Raw genomic sequence first — 10,620 nt, 5'->3', positions numbered from 1 at the left:
CCAGTCTGTAAAATTCCATGGTGTAAAAACTGATCACTTGTATAAGGGATGTTTAGTAAAAAAGTTTGAGCTATTAAAGGAGTTCCTGGGAGGCCAGCGTTTTAGAAGTGAAGCAGGCGGTCGGATCATGGCTCTGGCGTACTGAGAAAACTTTCTACCTTAATGGTGTCCAAGCCGTAGTGAAACGCTGGGATAAGTGCATTGGTGTAGCAGGAAGTTACATAGAGAAAGAAAGGGAGTTTTAAATTATGTTCAAAATGCGCTCATTTGACATCCTGGAAAATTAATCCACACCCCTGGACCAATCAGAATTTGTTATGGCTTTAAAAGAAAATTTTGTCTCTTTGTAAGACACGTAGTGACATATTTTCACTTTCTCTGGATTACAAAAAGACACATTCAGAGCTTATGTAGTCTCATGTTGGCATTATAATAATAATAATAATAATAATAATAATAATAAAAGGAATATTCCTTTCTTGGCCAAATAACCTGGAAATATGCAGAACATTAACATGATAATAAACATCATCATTAAAAAAAACAACAGTTTAAGTCACATCCTTAGCAAAACCCATTTTGAAACTGGACTTTAGTGCAGAATTGGTGTTTGTGTAGGAATGCGCCTCCTGTCAGTCATTCTATAGAGACCCTACAGAGGCCACTGTATATTCTGGGGGCGGAGCTTTGTTAGCATGAACAATCTTAAAATAATCAAATAATATAAAGAATTAAAAAAACAAATGCGTTTTAAGTAAATACCATTTGTATTTTCTCTGGCAGCATCATGTTAGCAAACACCTGACACCTGGTTATGTTAAGGAAAACTCAAACAGACGATAATCGCCTCTGATTCCGCAAAATCCACAGTGAAATTGTTTCATGTTTACACAGGAGGGCATTTTAATCCCAGGTGAAATTAGGCCGGAACGCTCTGTCTGATGTTCATGCGTTTTCCTCTTCCTTCACCGAACCGATCCGAGTGAGTCGCACATTTGACTGCGGCTCGGCGTGAATGCCGTGTGTACAATCCCACCGGCCTGCTTGAACAGATGCACAGCACGAGCTGGCTGCATGATACAATGCCAGAGGTATCTGAAGAATGGGATGTGGATCTAAACCAACAGCCTTGGGCTAGGCACGAGAACACTGAGGGCCTCTTCTGTAAACAACAGGCCTCCCTCCGCTGCACAGGGAGGCTGAGATAAGAGCAGAGAAAAAACAAAACAAGACAGAATCCCGGTATCTTTCTGTGTGTATAAATACATATCAGTCATTTTTTATATCCATGAAGACAAAAAAAATAACAAGGTCAGGAATCATACAGTAATCAGGGTAAGTATGTTATATTCCTTACATTAGGTACAGTATGTGTAAAATATATTTAATGCAAATTTAACATTATATTTCAATGGTAAACTATTTATTCTACACTACTGTATAATATTCTTGTTCATCAAATAAACGCATTTTGATTGGTCAAAAGATTTTGATTGACGTTTTGAGGGGTGTTCAAGTCAAACCGGGACTTTTAACTTATCTGCATTGTTTAATGCACTGTGCTGCTATCCTATACCTGACCGATTAGATAACTGTATTAATGAGTATTAAGTAACTGTATTAGAGCTACTGTAATTATAGGTTTTAATGTATATATAATGTAGACATGCAGATTAGGCTGTGTGAGTATGTGTGTGTGTGCCCATCAATATATATATATATATATATATATATATATATATATATATATATATAACCTGTCAACCTTTGAAAAAAAATTCACAAACACACACTCATTCACACACATTATATATATATATATATATATATATATATATATGGGGCTATTACCTGATTAACCCATGCAGCCCCTGACCAGCAGGGGGCAGCACTGTCCAGATGAAAAAACAAAACGCCTTAGTTCTACTGTATACATTCCCCAAACACCCACAGTTTTTTAAACATTTTTTATTTATTTAAAGTGAATATTGTACATATACAAGAGCAACAAACAACAAGTACAAAAAAATCTTTAAATTATCTGTATTCAATTATAAATTGTTTATTTATTCTATTTTTTTCTCTGTGGTATCAGGCTGCTACTACACTGATCTCCTGAGTTTAAAATCTGGCTTATTAATAGTACGTTTCTTAATATATAACATTCAACCAAAATGTATTGAAACATTGTATACATTGTATATCTCACAAAAGGAAAACAGTTACTATACGGTTCAGTAATACTGTACGTCCCGTCACAGAGTGGAGACGTAATGGTTAAGGGTCTGGGTTGATCAGAGGGTCAGGGGTTCAAGTCCCAGCGCTGTTAAGCAGCCACAAGCTCAGCCCCTCAGGCTCACTCATCTTTGGTTAGTACTTGATACTAGTCAGGGTTGCAGTGGATCTGAAGTCTGTTCTGGGCGTACTGGGAATACACAGTCACACTGGGAATAGTCACTCAGACATGTTGTGGTAATCTCAAGAAAGCAAACGCAGCATTCTTTTTTTTTTTATTGCATAGTTAATGGTATAATGAAAGTGTAAAACCAACTGGCATTCACAGGAGACTTCAAGAACAGTACGGTGATGAGACTCTTAGAACATTTGAACGGTGAAACCGTTGGATAACTTGTCACCAACTTGCAGAAAAGACGCATCTGTCTGTCTGAACTGTACACACAATCATTTACAAACCACTTGCACATTACAGAAACTTGGCTGGGAGTTATTACCACATCTACCGTACAGTCCTGACCTCACTTCAAGCCATTTCCACATGTTTGGTGTATTAAAGGGGTTCCTGGGAGACCAGGGTTTTAGAGGTCAATCAGGCAGTCCGATCATGGAATAATTAAGAATAATAGAAGCCATAAAAGTGCAACAGAAATATTTACATAAATTTTCCAAGAGCTGGAACAACAAATGCGATTCAGCCCTTTTGTTATGCATATTTGCACCAAACAACACAATTAAAACGATTATTAAAGATTAAATAAATTATTATAAAGAATAATAAAAAAGAAAAGTATTTAATTGCACTCACCCTTCTACTAGTTCTTTAAGAATAATAATAAATATTTTCACAAAACTGACTGAATTATTTTAGTTATGGATTAATTTAAACCCAATATTAAAACACTTTTTTCATTTAAAATTTTTTATCACCCGACACTTTTTTTTTTTCAATCACAGGTAATTATAGGAAGAAGAAGAATATGTTTCTTTACAATCGCATAGAATTAATAGAACAAAGTTAGTTAAAAATTTAAAAAAGAAAATGTTTTGTGCTGCCTTACTTAAAAATATGCAAAAAAGTATTTATTAATACCTCTTTATTTCAGGGTACAGTTGCAAGGCCACATCTAAAGCTAGCTAAAAGTATGAGACAAACTAATAAAATTAATTTTTTAAAAACTACCTAATTTATTTATTTTTTTTTAAAGAAAAAAACAATTTCTGACACTTTTTATTTTCTTATACAGTATTTTACCTATTTTCCGCCAAACAATAAAGAACTAAATATTTATGTTTTTAATGTTATTTTTTTATTCTATCATTAAAATGTCTGAAATGGCCAAGAATACAAACTCTTCATATTGACCCAATTACTGCGTACTCCTGTAGACCAGTTTCTCCATCATGGCCGACTGCAACATTATACTCCACAGACTCTGTTGAGAATGTAACTGCCACTGGACTGTTAAAGCAATTCTCTCAGACCGCCATCAACGTTTATGACTTTATGGCTTAAATCCCTGGAAGCTTTCAGACAAACCACCTTTTCAGACCCTAGATTTTATTAGAAGAACTGGCAGTTTCACTTGCACCTCATTAGATTTGTATGTGTGTGTGTGTGTGTGTGTGTGTGTGTGTGTGTGTGTGTGTGTGTGTAAGAGAGAGAGAGAAAGAAACAGAGACAAAGACAAAGCGAGAGATGAAAACCAGATGTAGAGAGATTTTTCCATTTCTGCATATCAACATTCGTTTGTTCACGTCACACTTACTTCTCCTACCACAATGCGCAGAGGATCTTAACACACCTGGATCATCCTTATAGATATTAGAATATGTGTAAAACTGAACAGAGTACATAAATAACACAGCACTATTGTTACCTAATGTGACACTCGGACGTGAATGAATTAATTTCCTTACAACCGCAGAAGTACAGTAGTGTTTTATTACTTTTATAATCTATAAATTGCATTCTTTAAAAATTAGAAATTTCATATCATAATTTTTTTCCATTATTTATTGATTTATTAATTATTGTTATAGAACATCCATGAACATTGTGTAATTTTGTGCTTTGGTTGTAAGAGCTGTAAGCGTTCCATTTCATTGCTGGTTCTCTCAGAATGAACACGCCAAAAAAAGCAGCTTTTCATGTTACTGTACCTATAAAATGTGACAACGCAGAGAATTTTCCTGTTTTGAAAAACGTAAAGTTTGAGAATGACCATAAACTTTTACTCTGGAGACTGCTTCTAAAAAAGCTTACATAAGCATTAACTGGAACTGTTTACCATGAGAACACTTATACATTTTATTTAATATCCGTTTATGTTCCGCGTCTCCCAAACAAGTCCCTGTTTGAATTCGTGCAGAAACAATTATGCATAATCCGAAGAATCTTTTTTATGCACTGTATAAACCTGTCATATGAATTACAAACAGTTCACAGTCACAAGGTCATCTTAAATATCAGGTACCAATCGGATTAGAGAACGCAACTCTACCATGGTATGTAATAATAATAATAATAATAATTACAATTTAAAAAAGAATACAGATTTATGTACACTACACCATACGGACAAAATAATTTATCCAAACCTGTTAATTACTGTACCCGTTAATTATCGTAATTCAGGTGTTTCAATCAGGCCTCTAATCCCTTTTCTATTCCAACGTGACTGTGCCCCAGTGCACAAAGCAAGGACTAAAAAGCCATAGTGTGAAAGAACTTAACTGGCCCGAATACAGAGCCCTGATCTCAACTGCATCAAGCACTGGGTGAACTGGAACGGAGATTCCAGGCCCTCCTGACCTCATAAATGCTTTACGGGATGAATAGGCACGAATTCCCACAGAAACACTTTAAAATCTTATGGACGGCCGTCCAAGAAGAGTGAAAGCTGTTATAGCTGCAAAAGGGGGACCAACTCTATATTGAAATACAGTATATGTGTGTGTATACAATGTCACTGCAGGATTGGCCAAATACTTTTGTCCAAATAGTGTGTTTTTGATACTTAGGACAATTTAGAATACATACAGCATACTGTATATGATATTGTGATGCAAAAAGTATTTTAATCTTGTTACATTTGTAACTACTGTAGATGCGACTTCAATCACATGGAATTTAATTGCACAATCATGAGCGCATTTTAAAAAACGTACAGCCCCATTTGTTGAATGTTGGAATAAACGTTTACACTTTACCGTGAAGTGCGAGAAATGAAAATGTGAGAAGCATTTATTAAGTTTATTTCAGTACTGTATATTTTCAATCACATTTCTCATAAGCGCATATTAAAAAATGTACTTATGTAAAAAATTTAATTATTTTTTTCAAGGTCTATTTTTTATGATATAAGGGTGCTTTAACATTTAAATTTCAAAGTATTTTCCATTCCTGTGGGCCGACCGTAATGAAACAAAGCCTAAATGTTACCTCAAACTCGGCCAAATGCACCTTTTAACATGATATTAATTCAAACAGAAAAACAGACAAACAGGCAAAAATTCCCAAAAACATCTTGATGTGTTTTATCAATCATCTTACATCTCCCTAAATTATTTTCCTGCATATATCTTCTATGTACAGACACGCCGACTTCACAGTTTATGTATAGTATATGAATAGTATATGTATAGAAAGAAGCTCCAGGTTGAAACACACAGGCATTAATTCCAGCTCCTGTGATCGAGCATGTAGATCTGCTGAGTGCTGCTTAGGTCTGATCAATACCTTTACAGCAGACATGTGTACTGTTCCAAGATAAAAGCCTGCTCCTTAGTCAATATTTTAAAATATTTACAACTGACTATTGAGAAAATCAGATACGAGGGGCGTTCAAGTCAAACCAGGACTTTTGATTATGCAGAATAACAGAACGCAGTACGGACAGTAAACTCTCTTTTTTATTTCACCTATCCCAGTCTTTCACCAGTGCTTGGATACCATCTAGGTAGAACGTTTTCTCAGTACACAAGAGCCATGATCGGACTGCCTGGTTCACGTCTGAAACTCTGGCCTCCCAGGAACCCATTTAATGGCCAAACATGTGGGAGTGAGGTCAGGACTGTACAGGCGACAATAACTCCCAGCTGAGTTCCTGTATCGTGCAAGTGCTCTTGGTGAGTGATTGTGTGTACTGTTCCCACAGACAAATCATTATCCATCAGTTTTCAAGGATCAGACGTTCCACTCACTGAATATTCAGGGGAACGACTGCAATGAGCTCTGAGCCGCCTCGGCCGAGATCATCATTCATGGACATGGGGCTTCTTTAAAACGTTTCCACCATTCAAATGTTTTACTGCTACTAATGTTTTAAGAGTCTCATCACCGTACGGTGCTTAAAGTCAATCAGTTTTAAGATAAGATAAGATAGATCTTTATTGATCCTAAAGGAAACTGCAGTCCCATTGCAGCTGCATTGAATAACACAGTAACTACGGTGGCCGAGAAGTGCAAAATAGAACAACGAAATAAAAACAATAACAAATAAAAATAAATAAATAAATAAATAAATAAATAACAGAATAAAAACAAAATAACAAAACTAAAAACAAAACATCAAATAAAAAACTAAATAACAACACCAAAAATTAAATAACATAACTAAAAACAAAACAAATCAGAAAACACAACGACATATCCAGATACAAAATACAAAATGAGGAAACACAACGACAATTCAGTCAAACCGGAAAGGGAGGTATAGTTCGCAAATTAAATTCTTATTGCTGATTGGATGAGACATCTGTCACTCAAGTGTCCAATCAGCGGCGTGATTAAACACGCCTATGTGTAGTTTGCGAATTAAATTCTTATTGCTGATCTTTAGTGGCAGATGTCCTGTCCTGCTGATTGGACGAGACATCAGTCACTCAAAATATACAGGAAGTACTGCAGCCACATGAACATTTAGATGTATTTTCATTTAAGGATTCATTTCAGTATTTTAGGATTCTACAGCACTTTGGTCAACTAAGTTGTGTTAAATGGGCTTAAAAAACGATTCTGACTTCACTTGCTAGTACTTCTTGTATGTCTTAAGTGACTGGTGTCTCATCCAATCAGCGATAAGAATTTAGTTTGCGAACTATACCTACCTTTTCCGGTTTGAGTGAATTGTTGTTTTGTTTTTTTTATTTGGTAGTTTGTTTCTGAATATGTCGTTCAGTTTTTCATATTGTATTCGGGTTTGTTATTTTGTTTTTGAATTTGTTGTTTTGTTTTTGAATTTATTTTGTGTTCAGTTTTGTTGTTTTATTTTCATATAGTTATTTTTTTAATTAATTTTGTTTTTGAATTTGTTATTTTGTTTTTGAATTTGTTATTTTGTGTTCAGTTTTGTTGTTTTATTTTCATTTTGTTTTTGAATTTGTTATTTTGTTTTCAAATTTGTTATTTTGTGTTCAGTTTTTGTTGTTTTGTTTTCATTTTGTTATTTTGTTTTTGAATTTGTTATTTTGTTTTTAAATTTGTTATTTTGTGTTCAGTTTTGTTGTTTTATTTTCATATAGTTATTTTTTTAATTAATTTTGTTTTTGAATTTGTTATTTTGTTTTTGAATTTGTTGTTTTGTTTTCATTTTGTTATTTTGTTTTTGAATTTGTTATTTTGTGTTCAGTTTTGTTGTTTTATTTTCATTTTGTTATTTTGTTTTTGAATTTATTTTGTTTTTGAATTTGTTATTTTGTGTTCAGTTTTGTTGTTTTATTTTCATTTTGTTATGTTGTTTTTGAATTTGTTATTTTGTTTTTGAATTTGTTATTTTGTGTTCAGTTTTTTTTTGTTTTATTTTCATTTTGTTATTTTGTTTTTGAATTTGTTATTTTGTTTTTAGGTTTGTTATTTTGTTTTGCACTTCTCAGCAGAGGTGTCAAGTAACGAAGTACAAATACTTTGTTACAATACTTAAGTAGAAATTTTGGGTATCTATACTTTACTGGAGTAATTATTTTTCAGCCGACTTTTTACTTCCACTCCTTACATTTTCATGCAATTATCTGTACTTTCTACTCCATACATTTTAAAAATAGCCTCATTACTCCTATTTTATTTTAGCTTGTCTTTAAAAAAACAAACAAAAAACATCCGGATAAATCGCTCTATCCGGATGGAGCGAATTTGATTGTGGTTGGATGAGAAGTATAAACGTACCATTCCCACACCCTATTGATTGGTACGCGATCCATCGCACGTGCACATGACGTCACGTCACACACTCCAGTAAGGACGTTTAAATAAATTAGCATTTTCGGTTGCTAACGTTGTGATAAGTAGATGAAGATGGCCAGAAAGACCAGCCAACTCTTATATATATATATATATATATCCCTGGCCATACCTGGAAGAATTTTTCAAAATGGTAGGATGCAAAAACAGCTCATTTCGAATGCGCTGCGAGCTTTGTGCACCCAAGTACCACGAGCTAATGGCTTTCAAAAACTCGCCTTCTAATTTGAAAAAGTAAATTGAGGTAGGTTGGAATTTTGTTATTATCAGTCACAACACATTTTTCTTTTTTTTTTATGAGGTGTTAGTGCAGTATATAGGCCCGTGGCACAGCCTAAGCTTTTATCCCTAATGCTTTTCCCCCCTTACGTTACTTTTACTTTTATACGTTAAGTAGTTTTGAAACCAGTACTTTTACACTTTTACTTGAGTTAAAAGCTTGAGTTGTTTTTAAACCCTTTTTAAAGTAATGAATGTGAATACTTTTGACACCACTGCTTCTCAGCCACCTTCTATAACCAACGTTATGCAGTACATAGTATTAAGGCTAAAACAGACACAATTACTAAAAAAATATATATAAATTTCCCTTATGTATATACATGCACAGAACTGAACCTTATACGTAATTCTGTAAGGAGGCAGGAAATCACGAGAAGACATTTTGTGTAATATTATGCATACTGTTTGTAAAAAGCTGGATAAAGAATAAACATCTACAGTATATACCCAGCGCCAGTTCTCTCCTCATCAGCTGCAAGGAGGTCGAGAATACCCCAGTCCTACCGGGACTCATTAAAGAGTCTAACGGCTACAGGTATAAACCACCCCCCATAACGCTCCGAACCTGTCTCAGTCCATTATTGAAAGAGCTCCTTTGTTCTGTTAAGAAAGCACAGTGGGTGAGAGTCATTGTTCAATATGCTCTGTATATTTTAGGACTCCTTTGTTTGATTCCAGTCTCTAGTGAGACTGAGCAGGACGGGTTCCCACAACTGAGCCTGCTTTCCTGAGCAGCTTATTAAGCCTATTGGCATTTCCCACACTCACGCCACAGGCCCGGCACACCACACCGTAAGAATAAAATCCCACTGGCCACAGCAGAGGCTGTGGACGGTCCTTAACCTTTTTACAGAAGTTCACTTTCGTACCTAGAGTCAGAGGAGTATAGAGTGAAAAGGAAAGGAACTAACACAGCCCCTTGGGGAGCACCAGTGCTGCTCACGACCACATCCGATACACAGTCCTTACGCTGCACAAACTGTGGTCTACCAGTTACATAGTCTATAATCCGCTGTTTGATACATGGCTCATTTTGCATAGCATGGAGCTTAACCGTCAGCAGTAACAGTTGTGTTGCGTTAAAACCACCGGAGAAATAATAATAAAAAAGAAACTATTATTACCAGGGCAGTTGTTTGTCCAGGTGTGAGAAAGCTCACAAGGGTTAATGGTTTACACGTTCATTCATGAGAAAGCTCATCAAGATAAGATCTGTAAGATAAGCTGAATTGTGAAATTACAATTAAAAAGATATAGCATAATACTGTGTACAACATGTACTGTGGCCTTGCACCTCCAGGGTCCAGGTTCGATTCCCGGCTGTGGGGAATTACCATGTTTCCTCCCACAGCTCCAAGACATGCAATGTAGAGTTGGCTAATTGCTGTTCCCAAAGTGCCCGTAGTGTGTGTGTGTGTGTGTGTGTGTGTGTGTGTGTGTGTGTGTGCGCCTTTTGATGGATTGGCCCTGTCCAGGGTGTATCCCGCCTTGTGCCCAAAGTCTCCTAGGATAGGCTTCAGGCCCCCGTGACCCTGAACAGGATAAACGCTATACAAGATGAAGGAGTTAATAAAAAGTAAGGTTTGTAAAGGGACATTTTAATTCCTTAGCAGCCAAATTTTTACTGAAAAAAAAAATATATATATATATGGTAAAAAATTTTAAAAAGATATCCAAAAACTAAATGATCAATGATTATGTACTTTTTTTCTTGTTATACATCAACTGTTAGTCTTCGGTTATGTGAGCTGTTACTATAGAAATTATGAAGTTATAGATTGAATGCATAAGTATTAACTGTTGCTATAAGAGGAAAAAATAAAATCACCTCTTGACCAATCAGATGACTATTATTAAATTGG

This window comes from Clarias gariepinus, chromosome 11 (genome assembly GCF_024256425.1).
Source record: "Clarias gariepinus isolate MV-2021 ecotype Netherlands chromosome 11, CGAR_prim_01v2, whole genome shotgun sequence".
NCBI lineage: Eukaryota > Metazoa > Chordata > Actinopteri > Siluriformes > Clariidae > Clarias > Clarias gariepinus.
Note: the sequence above shows the minus strand (reverse complement) of the source record.